Genomic DNA, 17,673 nt, shown 5'->3' on the forward strand with positions numbered 1-17,673 from the left:
ATTTGCGCCAGGCCTGCGGAGCCCGGTGATTACACTGCTTGTTCCTGTGCGATCGACCCTCGGCGCGGCCCAGAGGCAGCAGGACCGCCCGGCTGCAGAGGGGCAGAGGCTGCAGGGTCTGTCCTGAGCAGGCGCGTGCTGGGGTTGACCAGGCCTGTGTCCTCTGGGATCGCTGGCGTGGGAGAATTTGCCTCCGGAGTGGCCTGGAGGGAGCAGGAGGGAGGGAGTCAGCACAGGCTGGAGGTTGGACTGCTGATCAGATAGAGGGTCCCTCAGGGGGCTGAGATGTGGCGCAGAGTTCGGGCTTCAAACACCCAGGGACAGAGATGCCAGGCCCCTCCGCCCTGCTCCGGGGGAAGATGGCAGGGCCTAGATTGATGCGCACTCCCAAGCCGAGAACGTCTTAATAACCCGCTCGGCAGGTGATGGATCATCGGAGGAGGAGCAGCAGAGCCAGGCCTGGCCACCCTGAAGCTCTGACTTGATAACATGTGATAATTCACTTAGGGGCACCGGGAAGGAGAAGATTTCCCAGCTGTGGCTAACCAGTGTTGAAGACCTGAAAACAGCCACTTGGGACTGCTTTTATGTTCAGCTGTCGGCTTAGAGGCAAACGTCTAAGAGAACCTGGACACGGATCAAACAAATAAGCTGGGAACCGCATGCGTGCCCAGATCTGCTGTTACATCCTGCTGAGGCCCGCGTGCCCGGCCTGCTCCCCTCCAACCACACAGGAGGAGAGACCGGGAAGACCTCTCTGAAGTAGCTGGGGGCCCGCACTGCAGCTGGCCTGGGTTTGGGGTGTAATTCGAGCACAACGACATCATGGAGCGACAAGCCATCACTTCCCTAGGGCACAGTGATGGAGTGGAAAGATAAAGTGGTTATTTTTGACCAGTGGAAGCTAAGGGGCCAGTGGCCAGAAGCCTGCTGTGTGACCCCAGGCTCTTAGCGGTGTGTGGAGCCCAGCTAAAGGAGAACCGTTTTCTGTGGGGAGGGAAGGGCCCCCTACAGCCACCAGGCTGAGGTGAAGACGTCTTCTCTCCCAATCCATCTGTCGGATTGTTCTCCTCCGCCTCCTGACAAGCAATCATCTGCAGTGTTTCCAGTTAGATCAAAACTGAATTGTCTTGGTGGGGGATGGTTCGATCCTGTGGCCGGGTATTCTAGCCGTGAGCAAAGGTCTGCCACCTTAGGCTGTGCCTCACCGAAAGGAGGAACAGAACAGGTGTTCGGTATCATCAGCATAATAGAAATAGCAGCAGATGTCATTATTGAAGCTTTGTCGTGTGCCAACCACTGTACTAAACGCTCCGCGGACACCGTCACATCGGCTCCCGGGAGTCCTGAGTGTTGACACACACGTCTCCTCAGACCGTGCAAACTCCTAACCACGTCCCCCAGGACTGAAGCATCTGGGAATCGCAGAAAATTAGCCCAGGTAATCTCTGAGCACGTGCCTATTACCTTGGGTTGGCTCCAGGTGAAGTGTTAATTTACTGCTGCCTTGATTGGCTGCTCATGGCAGGTGTGGGTGAAAACAGTAAAGTAGCTGAACAGGAGGGGTGATCAGACACCCGTCAGAGTCCGCGCCGTCTGATAGATCTTGCACACGGCACACATACGAATACGAAAGCGTTCTGTTGCTTCTGGTAGAAAATACCTTTCTGTATGGGAGGGTCATTTCCTAAACCAGTTGCTCTTCTCCTTGGCCAAGAGTCACAATTATAGACTCTCAGACACAGAAGGGATGTTGGAGAATATCTAGTTCAAGCTCCTCTTTTATTTATTTTTTTTGTCCTCACCTGAGGACATTTTTCCATTGCTGTTCAGATAGAGTGTGTGTGGGGGGTGCGGGGGGGAGAGGGAGAGAAACATAGATATGAGAGAGACACACTGATTGGTTACCTTCCACAAGACCCTGACGGGGCCAAGGATCAAACCCATGACCCTTTGGGCTGAGGGCTGATGCTCTAACCACTGAGCAGACTGGCCAGGGCTCAAGCTCCTCTTTTCACAGAAGGAAAAGAGGCCCAGACAGAGGAACCAGGCTGCTGAAGGTCACAGAGCTGGTAAGTGACATGACGGAGCCTAGAACTTAGAATTCTGACTCTCAGGCTCAGGCTCTCTCCATTGCTCGGTGACCTTGGCTACATCTTTGGGTTCTTCCCACCAAGAAGAATACAAGGCGACTTACCTCAGTCTCTCAGTCTAAAGATGAAACTTTCAGGCCATATTTTTCTGTACTTGAATGGTTCTCTTGCCCCCACACAACTAACTGGACGTGTGGTTTGGCACCAGGACGTTTACCGAGGTCAAGGAAGGGGACACACATTTCCACAACTCCTGGATTGGGACCATATTGGTGTTGGTTTTTAAAAAAATACCTTTGCCCTGGCCAGTTTGGCTCAGTGGTTAGAGCGTCAGCCTGTGGACCACAGAGACCCAGGTTTGGTTCCCGCTAAGGGCACGTACTTCAGTTGCAGTTTGTCCCCAGCCCTGGTTGGGGTCGTGTGGGTGGCAACCAGTCGATGTTTCTCTCCCCCCCCCCGCCCCCGCTTTATCTGAAGAAGAATGCAAAAATATCCTTGGGTGAGGATAAAAAATATATATCTTCAAGACTTACAAAAAGCTGTAATAATTAAGACGGTGTCTGTCCTACAGGTGAAATGGTAGACACACAGACCAGTCAATGACATAGTCCATGTAGAGTCAGGCCCACAGGTCCTGTCGCCTCATTGACAGGAAAGCTGACTTGTAGTGCTGTGGGGGAGGGTGGCCTTTTCAGGAGGTGGGCTGTCTTCTGGATAACCTCATACCAAAAAGATAAATTGTAGTTTATCTTCAAAAGCTTAAAAAAAAAAAAAGAAAGGAGGATATCTCCAGGACCCAAGCTAGATAAGATTTCTTCAACAGAATGTGAAAAGCCTAATCATAAAGGGAAATGATTAATTAAACTACATTAAAATTAATAACTTCAATTAATCAAAAACACAACTAAGAAAGCAAAAAGGGAAGCCGAAGAGTTGGAAAAGGTTTGCAAAACATGTACTATCAAAGGACTCATGTCCAGAATTGTAAAGATTCTACAAATCAATAAGGAAAAGCAGGCAGTTCAATAGAAAATGGGCGAAACACTTGAACTGGCCTTTTGCAAAAGAAGATCTGCAGGTGACCAATAAACAGGAAAATGAGCTCTGCACTTTGGTGATCAGAGATATGTAAATTAAAATCCCAGTGAAATATCACTGCACTTTCAGCAGAGTGGTTAAAATAAAAAAGACAGCCCTGGCTGGTGTGGCGGAGCAGTGAGTGTTGGCCCATGGACCAAAGAGTTACAGGTTCCATTCTGGTCAAGGGTACATACCTCGGTTGAGGTTCAGTCCCCCACACTGGTTGGGGTTGTGCAGGAGGCAACCAATTGATGTCTCTCTCTCACAACTATGTTTCTCTCTCTCTCTCCCTCCCACTCTGTCTGAAAATAAATAAAAAAATATCCTTGGGTGAGGATTAAAAACAAACAAACTAGCTCGGTTGATGTGGTTCAGTGGTTGAGCGTCAACCCATGCACCAAGAGGTCACCAGTTCAATTCCTGGTCAGGACACATGCCCAGGTTGTGGGCCAAATCCCCAGTGGGGGGCATACAGGAGGCGGCCAGTCGATGTTCTCTCTCATAGATGTTTCTGTCTCTCCCTCTCCCTTCCTCTCTCTCTAAAATCAATAAAGAAAAAGAAATAAAAAATAAAGACAGACAGTACCAAGTCTTGGCGAGGCTGTAGAACGACCGGACGTCACACACTGCCGGCAGGGGCGTGGATCGGACCCCCAGCCGGAGAACAGCCTGGCAGTCCCTGGCACTGCACACCTCCTGGGAAAGACACACAAGGGTGTTCAGAGCAGCGGGAGCTGCACACTGGCCACGACGGAACACGGACAAACTGACAGCAGCACGCTCCGGGTACTTTGGGAAGGAGCACAGGCCGTCACCACGGCAACATGGATCCATCTTACAGGTGCCACGGTGGGGGAAGGGACAAGAAACAACCAAGAACGTGCCACGTGATTGCAGGTCTATAAAAGTCAGGAGCAGGTGTTCGACAATGTCCGAAGTCCAGGTAGTGGTCACCCTTGAAGGAGTGGGGACTCGGAGAGGGGGAGGGGGAGGAGTGCTCTGTCCCTTGGTCTGGTTTCTGGGCACATGAATGTATACTCCGGGGGGACATTCACTGAGTTGTACATTTATGTTAAACTACACCAAAACGTCTTCACTTTTTCTCTTATAAAACGGAGAAAAGAGGGGCCGTGACATGGGGCCTGCCATCATGCCCGACTGTGCAGCCTCTGACTCGTGTGACCCTCCCAGCCGTCCTCGGGCGAGGTGTCAGGCCCGCCACTGTATGGATGAGGGCACCAGACTCGCCATTAGCAAGCGCTGGGACCAGAGTGAAGCCAGGACTCAAACCCAGCTGTGCCGGATCCCAAGCTCATCTTTGCTCACTTCATGGGCTTTCAAGGAAAGAGCACCTGGGTTTGAGTCCCAGCACTGCACTCACAGGTGCTGTGACCTTGGGCACATCACTCTGGCCGGTTTGGGGATTGGGCGGGGTGAAGAGGGTGATGCTGGGGAGGGCGTGGCATGCACTGGCACACCAGAGCGGGCTCTCAGCAGGAGCGTCATCTCAGCCCTGTAGGCCGTGCTCCTCCCAGCAGGGGTGCAGGCCAGCTCCATGCCCAGCGCACCCTGCTCCTCCCCCCGTGCCACCCTGCAGCACTCGCAGATGGACGTGAGCATCCAGGGCAAGCCGTTGGGAAGAGGAGCCGTTCAGCCCGAGGCTGTGTGTGATGGGGTAAAGGCCTTGCTTTGGGGTTGAGGGTGGCTAGGGGCTGCCCTCATGCAAATGATTCCCGGTGTGTTTGAGCGGCTGGCAGAGCTGCCTCCTGGAGGGGAAAGGGTGCGAGTCGGAGCAGAAACCCAGCCAGCATTGCTCTCCACACCGCGGCTTCTGCAACACAAGGAGCCCCACTGTCGTAGTGCTCCAACAGGAGCCAGGGAAGCGGGCGAAGGTAAATGGCATCTGTATTTGTTCAGCATTCTGTCCCCTGTCCCCACGTTTCCGATGTCTGCAGAAGAATTGGGAGCTCCTGGGGGGAGGGGAGCAGCGGCAGGAGCTGGGGCGGTGCCTTCAGGTGGGGTTTCCTGTGGACGGAATCGCGCTCACGCTCTGTGTGCCAGGCGCGTGGAGGAGGAGGTGCCCGTCGCCTGCCTTGCCTTCTAGGTGCGCGCCTTGGGGACCTTCTCCTCCTAAAGGCTCGGGTGGGCGGGCGCTGCGGTGGGTGAGGGGACAGCTTTAGGAGGAGGGAGTGGGGAACTGAGCCAAGGCCTGTGGCCCGCCCGCCCACCCCCACGCTCACAGAAGCCTTCATCGCTCTGTTCCTAAATTGCACGCATTGATCTGCTGTGTACAGTCGCAGAGCGCGCTGGCAGGAGCGCTGGAGTGTATCAGGTCTACGAGGAAATAAATATACTCGGGTTTTAGTTTAAATGAGCTGAGAGCCAGGGGATGACTTGACAGCCCCGGGGAGCCCAAGTGTCCTTCCCCACCAAACAAGTCTCTTTGTAGGTTGAAGCTGCCAGTTAAAGCTGCCCCGTGGGTACCTGCCCCTGAGGACCCGTGTCCCCACTCACACGGCTGACCTGGGTGGGGGCAAGGCCAGGGTGGCCGCCTGCCGGGAGGGGAGTCTTTTAAACACTGCTGGGAGCTCTCCCCATTCGGGGTCTTGTTGCCAACAAAAGAGCGTCCCTAAGGGAAGGGACAGCCTGGTCCAAGAGCAGCCTGGCCCAGGGGCACCTCACACCCCAGCAACCTGGGGCAGCCTGTGTGTTCGGCTCCCCTTTCTAATATTAATATCTTGATTAATTACAGACCAATTGTTCTTTTACAAAAACATTTCCTAGCCTTTGCAGACCACCTACTCCTCTCGGAGTGCCTTTGATTGAAGTGTGGCGTTTCCAGGTTCAGCTGTTTTCTGGTTACTAGTTATTAGAAAATGTAGCAATTTCGCCCCAGTCAAGGCCCCTCCTCCCTCCTGCTCTCTTCCCCTCCCCTCTCCACGTCTGGTGTGTCCTACCTTTCAAAGGCCTGTACGGTGTGGTTATTTTTCCTTCTCCATCCTTCCCTCCATGTTGGGCTGAGACAAAAACGTGGGGAAACCAAGCAGCGGCCACCCAGAGTCTGCTTCCAGCACCAGAGCGTGCGGGCCGAGCCTGCTGGTGCTGCATCTGCGTGGGGAGCGGGCAGGGAGGGACGGGGGTGCTCAGCGCCCACGGCGGGACCCTCTCTGCTGGACGCAGCTGGGCGAGGGGGCCCCTCAGAAGGTAGTTGCGACTCCCAGGGTCCCCTGCTGCAATGAACGGCTTCGCTCCATCAAGCTACCGTGTAGCTCCTTGGGAAGCCATGGGGGCATTCGTTCTGGGAACCTGGACAGGCACAGGGGACCCCTGCTGGGGCAGGCGCAGGTGGACAAGCCAGGGTCCCCCTGTCCTCCAGGATATGCCTCTTCAGAAGGAGGCCCTGGGCACCGCACACCCTCGGGAGCTTCGCTCTGGGTCTCTGCTGCGGACGAGATGAGGAGGCTCTGGAAGGGCCTTTGCTTGGAGCAGGTGGGTGTGTGCTGCTCCCCAGAGAGAGCAGGGGCCCTCTCTCCCCCTGCTCGGGCCAGGGGTTCTCCCCAGGTCACTGTTGCCGGGGCTTCGGTTTTTTTTCCTTTTTCTTGCTTGATTTATTTTACTGCTATTCTGAGAGGGAACACACACACGCACACACACACCCCGGGAACTCTAAGGTATAATGAAGAAAAGATTGGTTTCAGGAAGCTGTGGAGGTCAGAGCACACCCAGAGCCTAACCTGGAGTTGCCCTCGGGCAGATGAAATCAGTGCTGCCCAGAGTGGCCGCCCTGTCACCTGGCTGGTCCTGGCCCTCAGCCCTCGCCCTGCTCCGGGGTCTGTCCCCTCCCCGGAGAGCAGAGCTGAGGTCAGGAGGCACAGCCTGGAGCAAGCCGAGAGGGGCAGGCTGTGCTGGGGAGGCTGGGCCCCGACTGCCGCAGGCCTGGGGGGCAGCAGGGAGGAAGGGCTGGGAGAGCTGGGGTCCAGGCTGACCTCAGAGGGGAGACTGCACTGCGGGTGCAGGTGAGGGCGAAGGGCTCAGTCCCTGCTCCAGGTGGCCGCCTGAGGTGGGCTGAGCTCTCTGCTCGCAGTGGGGTCTGGGACAGGTGGGGAGAGGCCCGAGGGGGCCCAAGCAGTTCACAGAAGCTGGGGGGCCCAGAGCTGGCAGGAGCTCAGCCCGTCCTAGGCTTGCCATTATCCCACATACTTGTCCCCTGCCTCAGTGAGACGGAAATTAATCACTGCTGTCTCAAAATTAAAAAGGAAAAACTAAGCAGTCGCACTGATTCATGAGCACAGATCGGAGCGGCTGCAGCCCTGCCAAGGAAAGTCACAGGGCATCCCCAGCTGGGAGTCCAGGCAGGCGTGGCCTGTGCTCGGACAGGCTGTGTCCTGTGACTGACTTCGGTGTTGTAAGGGACGTGTTTGTTACATTCTCGTGGCTGTCCAGGGGGCCCTGTGTTTGCTCCAGTGGGAAACCAGCTAGAGCTAATCAATGCTGGAAGGACTCTAGTTAACTCCTGAGGGAAGGCAGTTTAAACAGCAGCATTCAGATCGATGTAAACGCCCACCCTCAACCTTGTCCTTGATCGAGGTGGCGGCCAGCAGGCCTGTGCAGCAAGCGTGGGCCGTCAGTGGGAGCCAGCTGCTCCCGGTGGGCAGCAGAGGACCTCCTGGAAGTCAGGGCCTGGCTGGATTCTGATCCGGCTCGGGCCTGGGGGCCTGGGGCAAGTCAGTTGACCTCCCTGGGCCTCAGTCTCGTCGTCACCGGTGTTGAGATGCCCTTCAGAGCTCATCAGAGCTTTCGCGACCTCTCTCACGTTCACCGCCCTGCAAGGTGGGCATCACCATCACTACCTCCGTTTCGCGGAACAAGAAACCATGTCTTCACGTGGGCCACACAGGCAGACAGCACAACAGGGTCATCAATCAGTTCCTGTCCTGCGCGTTCCTCTAGGCCACACCCTTTCTCGAAGGACTTACACAGCATCACCTCATATGATCCACCCAACCCAGGAGGGAGTGACTTGTTACTACCCGTTTACTAGTCAAGAAGTAAGAGACGGGTCCAAGGTCCTATAGATTATCCGGTAGTCAATACCCCTGCTTGTTCAGATCATCATCTGTCAAGGGAGGGATTTGGAATAGCTGATACCCGATGTCTTCTCTATGCAAAACACACTGTGAAATGTTTTCTTTTCCAGCCTCCCCTTCTCGGGGAATTCCTTCCCTCCATACCGTCACGGTCACAGATGAGAGCCCAGCCCCCTAGGCGAAGGAGCTGTGGGAGGAGCTGGCTCTCCCTTGACCCCTTTGTTCTGCCTCCAGGGCTGTCCTACCTGGCTCAGGGACACCCCCTTCTGGCCTGGGGGCAGTCCCTCAGGCAGCAGCCGCTCCTGCTCCTGCTCCTCTAGGTTGTCCATGGAGCTCACCTGCCAGCTGCTGGGCCCCACGCTGGGCAGCAGACTCAGGGCTCTGTGAACCTGACTCCTCCCCACGGCCAGGGTTCCACATCTCACCGGGAGCCAGACTGCTCCCTAGGGTGTTCACTACAGAGTTAAACTCCGACTTTTATTATTTTAGTTTTATCACCGAGCTCGGGTCTCTAATCTGTGGAGTGGTGGTTAGTTGGAGCCAAGTCTCAGGGGAGATGCTCCGAGACTTATTTAAGAGAAGATTTCTGTCCCTCCTTCCGAAAGGGGACAGCCAATAGGGACCGGCCTCCTTCCCCAACATCATCTCCTAAGAAACATTGACGGGCCGCCTCCTGCATGCCCCCCACTGGGGATTGACCCACACCCTGGGCATGTGCCCTGACCGGGAATCGAACCGGCAACCTCTTGGTGCAGGGTCGACGCTCAGCCACTGAGCCGCACTGGGCGGACAACAGTGATTTCTTACTTACACAGATTATTTCACATGTGGCTTACAGACAGCAGCCCCCCACGTCATCTCATCCGATCCTCAGTTCAGTGTGGGGTATAAGGTTACTGTTATTCCTGTCTTGTAGAGGAAGAAACTGGAACTTACAAAGTCAAGTGATCCGTCCAAGGTCAAGAGCTAGAGAGAAGCAGAGCAGGTCCTCCAGCCTGGCCCAGACCTCCTTCGCGCAAGCAGAATTGTTCCTCAGCTTCCCTTTGAAATACTCTGAGGGTGACTCTCCGGACGCAGTGACCTTGGGGACTGCGGCGTCCGGGTGGCCCACCTCCATTTTACGGAGGAACCGCTGCAGCTTTCGGGGGGTGACAGGTTTGGGGGCCGGCAGGAGGCACCAGTCCCTCTCTCCCCAGGATGCAGGCAACGCTGCTCCCAGAACAGGACCCTGGAAATGTCTGATGTGCTGCCCTCAGTGTTGCACATTCATTGATCTGAAAATCAGACCTCAGACTTTAAAAACAAAACACCAGTGGGCCTTCTGCCGCGTGGGAACACAAGCAGCAGCTTGGACAGGGGAGAGGAGAGAGGTTTTCTGGGTGGAGACATCGAGGCAGGGACTTGCTTTGCAGGGTGGTGGGGGGACACCCAGCACAAGGCGCCGACCTGGATGCTCCCCTGACTCCCGCTCTCGGGGGAGGGGAGGGGAGGGGAGGGAGGGGAGGGAGAGCCCCCCACCCCCAGGGCCTGGCCCCCACCAGCCTCTGGCGTCCAGCCAGATTCCTGCTTCAGAGGAAGCCCACCAAGCGGAATGTGGCCTTCGCAATCCAAACCTCTTCTGAACTTCATTCGTGACAGACCACTCTCCACGAAGCCCGGGCTGCGCATCCTCACCAGGGTGAGGGAAGCAATGCTGCAGAGGGGAAAACAATTAGAAATACAATTAGTGTTATAAACGCTGGTTATAAATATTTGAGTTCTGGCTCCGGAGAGGAGGGACAAGACGACAGCTCACAATTCCTTGTATTGACAAAAGAGGAAACAGTCCATGAAACTGGTCATTTGCCTGGGTATTTTTATCTATCAGATCCGAGCGTCGGAACAAGGGAAGCATGAATGATTGGATTAGCAGCCCGGCCTTTCTGCGCTTTTGCAGCATCAGCAATACGCGATTGCTGCAGCCCTCGGACGGACGTGGGCAGGCACACGGAGCCGCACGCCGCCAGCGAGGGTGGGCACGCTCTACGCGGGTGGGCGGACGCTCCCCTGGGACCACAGAGGGAACGGCTTCTCCTCCAAGGCTGATGGAGAAAACCGGAGTCTCCTTCCCTCCCAGTTCTTCCTCCTGGTTCCTGATGGGGAGTGACAGGGCTAAGGGCATCCTGTGACATCCCGTGCAGCTCTCAAGGGCCCCGCCCCCCGTGATGCGCTTTGAGTTGGTGGCGTTTGCGCCTTGGCCTTCCCTTCCCTGAGTCCATTTGGTTGGTCCTTGGGGGGTCTTGGCTCCACAACACACTTGATGTGGCAAAGCCTGTTCATTTGGCAGTCCAGCCCCTTTGGTGCAGAGGCGCTCTGCCCTCGCTCTCTGCAGCTCCAGGGCACCTCCGTGCCCCTGGTGGGGGTGGTGGGGCAGAGGGTGAGCATGGGAATTTCAAGTGCCCTGTGCTGTTGGGACAAATCCCCCCACCCCCACCCGCAGGCATAGGCAACCACCTGGCGCTTATCCCCACCAGTAGGAAGCAGAGCTCCCCTTGCTGGGGGCACGGTGCCAGCATGGCAGATGGGCATGCGTGTCAGCTGCCAAGGGACCTCAGCTAGGATCCAAATAGGTCTGCATTTTTGGAGGGCAGGACATTCTCTTTGCTCCTCTTAAATGCAGGGCCAGCTGATAAAACCATCGACCTAGGTACTGCCTTGGTTCCCGTGCCTGTGGATTTTGCTGACCCCTTCACTGGCCTCTGAGCGGATGGGGAGGATGGGAAGGTGGATGGGCACCCTGGCCTCTTTCAGTCTTCTCACGACCCGGCTTTGTTCCGAGGACGGGCACCTCTGTGCTGAGGAGCACGGGCCCCTGACATCTGCTCGCTGGGGCTTTTCTTCGGCTTTCGTGACAAATGATCACGCGGTTTCAGCTTGATTACCTGACGGTGGTGGGAAGCCCCGCCTTGCGTGCGGCTCCCCGTTGGCTGGCGGGTAGTCCTTGTGGGCAGTTCCATTCCACAGTGCAAAATCTGCATCCAGATGAATCCCAGTTCTGCCCTAGAGCAACGGAGAACAAAGCCGCCTTCTCTTCCCGCGTGGCAGCTCTTCAGATAGTTTAACCAGTGCTCACAGCCAAGATCTCTGCTCCTCTGGGCCCGTATGTCCCATCTCTTCCATTCCTGCTGTCATACCTGAGTGACAGAGGACCCACGTTGCATGTTAGGATTGTTAAAAGAAGTAGGTGCTGAATTCAGACGACCCTGAATTTGAGTCACCCTCACCCCGTGGGGTGGACTGCGGGAGACATGTCCGCCCGGTCTTAGCTGCCATCTATTGTAATTTAGTCACCTGCATGTCTGGATTACATAGAATACACTAAACTGTAACTGTGTGATAAGGGGATCTAGCCTCATTAAAAGTGAGTATTATTATTTGTATTTTAGAAGTGAAGAAAACTGGTCTATAGAGGTGACTTAGACTCTCTGGGGTCACACAACTAGTCTGTGACCAAGCAAGGGTACGCTGCTATCATGGCTTCGAGTCCACGTCAGGTGCGCGCTCAGGACTGGGGAGGGCAGGGCACTGGGGGTGTGCATGCTGCGCACATGGGGTACATATTCTTGTTCTTACAGTCATGATATAAATCTTTTACTTTATTTTTAAAATGTTTTTATTGAATTTACTGGGGTGACATTGGTTAATACAATGATATAGGCTTCAGGTGTACAGCTCTACAACACATCACCTGCATATTGTACTGGGAGCTCACCCCCCAAAGTCAAATCTACTTTCATGTGGAAGGCGATCCAACAACGTTAGCAAGAGTCCCCCGGGGTGGGGGTGGGGGTGGGGCAGGAGAGATGCCAGGTCTTCACTCTTTACTCTTTGCACTTTTTCATTGTTTTCAATAATACGTTGTATTCAAGTAAATTTTTTTTTTTTATCCTCACCCGAGGACATTTTTCCATTTTTTGTTCAGATAGACTGGAAGGGAGAGAGAGGAAAGAGAGAGAGAGAGAGAGAGAGAAACATCGACATGAAAGGGACAGATTGAGTGGCTGCCATCCACATGACCAACTAGGGCCGGGGACAAACTGCAACCAAGGTACGCGCCCCTTAGCGGGGACCGAACCCAGGTCTCTCTCGACCTCAGGCCGATGCTCTAACTGCTGAGCCAAACCGGCCAGGGCTCAAGTAATTCTTATATATTTGAAACACAAATAAGATGCTTATGACTTAGACTGTACCTTTAAAGTGGTTAAAATGCCACGGTGAGCCAAAATATACTCAAGAACAGAGAAAAGTCCCAAATCTGAGAGGCAGAGTGGTCTGGCGGCTAAAAGCGTGAGCTCTGGGGCTCTGGAGCCCAATTTCAATCACAGCTCTACCCTTACTCACACCGTGGCCTTGGACAAGGTAACCCACCTCTTTATTCGTCCATTTTCTCATCTGTAGAACGAGGACAATCGTTTTTACTACAGACCTGATAGGTTACGTTTGTCAAGAACAAGGAGTCCTTTTAATGCTTATCTTGATTCAGGTATAATTCACCTACAGAGAAATTAACCCTTTTTAGTGTACACTTTTGTGAGTTTTGACAAATTCATAAAATCTTATAACTGCTACCACAATGAGGATATAGAACAAGTCCATCAGCTCCCCTCCAATCCCCTGTGTCCTTTCTCGGTCAACTACACCCCACCCCAGCCTCTGGCAACCGGAGATCTGTTTTGTTGCATTTTTTGTTCCTATAGTTTGCGTTTCCAGAATATCTTATAAATGTGGTCATGGGGTCTACAGCCTTTAAGTCTGGCTTCTTCTCCTAGCATAATAGATGTCAGATTCATCCATGTTGTTGGGTGTGTCCGTGGTTCATTCTTTCTTACTGCTGACTTGGATTCCACTGTATACAAACTACAGTTTGCACATTCATTCACAAGATGAGGACATTGGGGTTGTTTCCAGTTTTGGGTGAATATGAGTAACATTTCTATAAATATCCACACACAAGTTTTGTGTGCATATATGTTTATTTCATATAGCAACTACTTAGACTGAAATCGCTAGATTGTATGACAAGTATATATTTAACTTCATAAGAAATGGCCAAACTGTTTTCCAAAAATGGCTGTATCATTCATCCTTACCTACGATGATGGAGATGCCCTTGTCCTCCCAGCAGTTGGTATACCAGTTATCTATTTATTTGTTTTTATAGCCATTCTGGTAAGTATTCAGTGGTACCTCTTTATGGTTTTAATTTATATTTCTCTGAATGCCTGAAAATATTGAGCATCTCTCATGTGGTTGTTTGCCATCTGTGTGTCTTTTTCGGTGAAATGTCTGTTGTTCTCTCTTTTTTCCAAATGAGTTGTTTGCTTTCTCTTTGCTTTGTTTCAAAAGTTCTTTATGTTCTAGATTCAAGTCCTTTGTCAAATACGTGTTTGGGGAATATTTTCCCATGGTCTGTGACTTCTCTTTGAAGTGTTTCAAGAGTCTCTTGAAGATACATTTTTAGTGTTGATAAAATTCAATTTGTCCATTTTTTTCTTGTGGGCTCATGATTTCCATGCTACCAAAAGTCACAAAGTTTTCTTTTATATTTCTTTCTAAAGGTCTATAGCTTTAGGTTTTGCCTTTGGGGTTACACTTTGCATATGGTGTGAGGTAGGGTGGGGGCCTCAGAGGCGACAGTTGCTGTCGGCCTTCTTGGATCCTCCACCTTCCCCTTGGCCAAGCTGTGTGTCTTCTCTCAAGACCTTTCATGGATTCCTGTGCTAATGTTTACATCCCTGCCTAGCCAGGCTGGCCTCTGCGGCCCCGGGCACCTCCTGGACTCGAGCGGGAGGGGACTGCCATCGTTCCAAGCTCCTCAGGAGCTAGTTCCCACTCACAGCAGAAAACATGCTAAGGGTGCTGCTGCGTGTCGGGCTGCCTGGGGTCTGGGACATGTCCAGTTGAAGATGAGCTGAGTCTAGCCCATTTACACCTGACTCATGGATTGCACTTTAGGAGTTGGCTGGTCGTGGTGTGCACTGGCCGGGGGCAGGGCAACTCCGCTGTCCTTTGGGGATCCTTGGTGACGACCATCTGAAGAGAGCCGCTAAAACCAAGGCTGAGGTCCTGCGTGCTGAATGGGCAGGGTAGGGGCATGGCGTGCAATTCGGGGCTCTGGGAAGAGGGTGCCAATGGAGGTGAACATGGGGCTTCTCCTTCCTCTCCAGCTCTCTCCCCTCTCCTGACTGCAGAGACAAACAGCACCCGAGAAATGCCTGTGGTGACACTATCCCCTCCGTTCTGTCCACCATCCCGCCAGGTCACACTTTCCTTCCTCTGGGCCAGAGCCTGGAGCAGAGGCGGTGAGGAGACAGTGGCCCGGGCTGGGGCAGGCCCTGCTCCACGGCTTTGAAGAAGGCATTCTGCACGGACTCCAGGTGTTCAGTCTCCACCCAAGGTGCTAGAACAAGATTTGGATGCCCGAGCCTGGGCCCAAAGAAAACAGGGTCACTGGAGTCCTCAGCCCGAATCGATTCCTGGAAGTTACTTTGTCCCCACCCTCCTGCCTCTGATCAGGATCTCACACAAACTGTCCCAGATAGAAAAGCCTGAAAGAGCCCTGGCCGGTTTGGCTCAACGGCTAGAGCGTTGACCCAGGTACCAAAGAGTCGTGGGTTCGATTCTGGTCAAGGGCATGTACCTCGGTTGTGGTTCAATCCCGGGGTCATGCTGGAGGCAACCAATCGGTGTGTCTCTCTCACATCGATGTTTCTTTTTCTCTCTCCCTCTCCCCCATCTGAAAATCAATGGAAAAATATCCTCAAGTGAGGATTAAAAAACAAAAAAGCAGGAAAGAGATGGTGCAGTCTCCCTTGGTTATTATTGTCAAGCGGCCGCCTGGGGTCAGGCACGTGGGTATTGTATCGGTAGTTAGGCGTGCGGCATCTATGGAGAGGGAGCTACTGGGGCAGAGGAGGCTGTGGGATCAGTAAGAGACCCCCGAGAGGTGGAGATGGCATGGACTGACTGGGAAGCGGGAAACCCCAGTGCCCACGCTCCTGAACACCCCAGCACTCCCAGCAGTGAGGGTGCCCACTTCGGAGCTGACGGCTTAGGGTCTGGTCTGTTCCCCCAGCTAAGGGACCGCATTCTCCGGCGTCGCCTGTCATCTGTAACGGGGACCACTCCCTCCAGCAGTTTTCGTGAGAGTTGGGCTCTGCCTGCGCGGGTTCTGATTTGGGGCTCACCCCGAGGGGAAGTGTCCATTTCACACATGAAGAAGCGAAGGTCTGGTGAGGTCAAGTAATGTGCCCCAAACCACCAACCTCCTCCTCAAGGGTTAAACGACGCAAGTGGAAGTCCCATCCCTGCCTCTCTGTTGTCTGGAGAATGTCCCTGTGAAGTCAGGCTTCCCAAGGGGAATTGCAATTATTTAGCTTCGTGGATTACAACAAAGGTTGCAGACTTTGGGGAATCAGGGCATCGGGCTCTCCAGCTGGAGCTGTAAGCGCCCTGTGACCCAGGAACTAGATTTGGCCTCTCTAGACCGTCCTTTCTCTCCTGTTAATAGAGAGGGTCAGATGAAGGGCGATTTCTCAGATTCCAGCAGGTACTTACTTCTACGATTTTTCAATTCTTTGTTTTTCAGTCCTACGCTTCTTCCCCATCCCCTCCTGCTTCTCTGTATCGTACATGTCTTTCAAGACTCCTCTCAGCCCGGGCCCATGTGGTCCGGGGCTTCTAGCAGCAGCTTGGCCAATGCGCTCCGTTGTAAATGTGATCTGTGCGGAGCGGTTGGCGCGGTGCTAACTCATTCATGAATGTGCTGACTTATACCTGCCCTGTGCCAAAGGGGTTCTGGCGGCTTACACGGATGCGTGCGGTACAGTGGGACGGCCTACATCAGGGTCACGCGGACGGAAAGCAGAAACACAGTGTCAGGGGATCAGGATGAGGCTGCCACAGAAGGCACAGCTTGAAGCCCCAGCGTGCGCGCGTCGCCGGATGGAGAACCTGGGTCCCTGGCAGCCAACCTGGGCGAGGCAATCCGAGCAGTCTCACAGTTCAGGGTAAGATGGGAGAAAATACAGGGAGAGGGAGAGAGTAAGCTGGAGGAAAGAAGGAAAGAGGGAAGGGAGGGTGGGAGGGAAGAAGGAAAGAAGATTGTTCAGGAGAAACCCAGCTCTCCCGGTGCCGAAGCAGGAAGGGGCCCTCCTGGGGGCGGCCCTGGAGAGAGCTGTGCACCCCCACGAACAGCGGCCTCCACAAAACCCTCCCGGTAGCCACGGCTCCTCGTTGCTTTAGGCTGCTGCCTGCAGCGCCCGCCTTCAACACAGACCGAACGTCCACTCGGAAGGGCCGGGGGGGGGGGGGGCACAGTCCAGTAGACAGCTTGGCTGACCTGGCTCCTCTTTCTGGAAGGACGGATGGACTGCGTACCCTCTGGGCTGTGTTGCGTGTTTTCTTTCTCTTAGCGGGGTTTCTGATGGACCCTGTGGGGCAGTGGAGACCATCGTCCCTGCCCAAGAGCAGTTATGGGTGAGCAGTTACCTACGGACCCATGTCTCACAACACCCAGGCAGTTGGGGTCTGTCACCCCTAGGGCAGGGCTGTCATTGTCTCACGGAAGTTGTGCACCTTCCTAGGACGGGGTGGATCCGACAGCCCCCCTGGGCTGCGCTGGGTCTGAGGACGCTGGACCTGCTCCTACCCGGGCGATCTGTCCTGGGAAGGCGGAGGGGGAGTGCGGACCCTGGGACTCTGCGGTTCCCCAGAGGAGGGGATTCGTGTGCTCGATCCCAGAGCCCCTTCCAGCGAGAGCGCTGCTGACTCCCGGACAACGCTCCGCGGGAGGGGCTGCTCACGGCGAGAAGCTTCCACTGGACCCGCGAAGCTGCGCACGAGGCGGAGACCGCGCTGCCCGCGCTGCCCGCGCTGCCCGCGCAGCTGGGGCGCACCTGCAGGAGGGCGGAGGAGGGTCTGGGGTGCTCAGCGGAGGGTCCGGGGTGCTTAGCGGAGGGTCTGCGGTGCTCAGCGGAGGGTCTGGGGTGCTCCGCGGAGGGTCTGGAGTGCTCCGCGGAGGGCCTGGGGTGCACAGCGGAGGGCCTGGGGTGCTCAGCGGAGGGTCTGCGGTGCTCGGCGGAGGGCCTGCGGTGCTCCGCGGAGGGCCTGCGGTGCTCCGCGGAGGGCCTGGGGTGCACAGCGGCGGGCCTGGGGTGCTCAGCGGAGGGTCTGCGGTGCTCGGCGGAGGGTCTGCGGTGCTCCGCGGAGGGTCCGCGGTGCTCGGCGGAGGGCCTGGGGTGCTCGGCGGAGGGCCTGGGGTGCTCGGCGGAGGGTCTGCGGTGCTCGGCGGAGGGCCTGGGGTGCTCGGCGGAGGGCCTGGGGTGCTCGGCGGAGGGTCTGCGGTGCACCGCAGAGGGCCTGGGGTGCTCAGC

The 17,673-nt window shown here is 55.0% G+C and overlaps 1 pseudogene; it reads right to left on the reverse strand.

Moving 5' to 3' along the window:
• The window catches only part of LOC118627766, a 135,031-nt pseudogene extending 126,442 nt beyond the window's left edge, over positions 1 to 8,589 (reverse strand).
• Positions 8,590 to 17,673: the final 9,084 nt, after the last annotated feature.

The sequence above is a fragment of the Molossus molossus genome, unplaced genomic scaffold (assembly GCF_014108415.1).
Source record: "Molossus molossus isolate mMolMol1 unplaced genomic scaffold, mMolMol1.p scaffold_m16_p_13, whole genome shotgun sequence".
In the NCBI taxonomy this organism is placed as follows: Eukaryota; Metazoa; Chordata; class Mammalia; order Chiroptera; family Molossidae; genus Molossus; species Molossus molossus.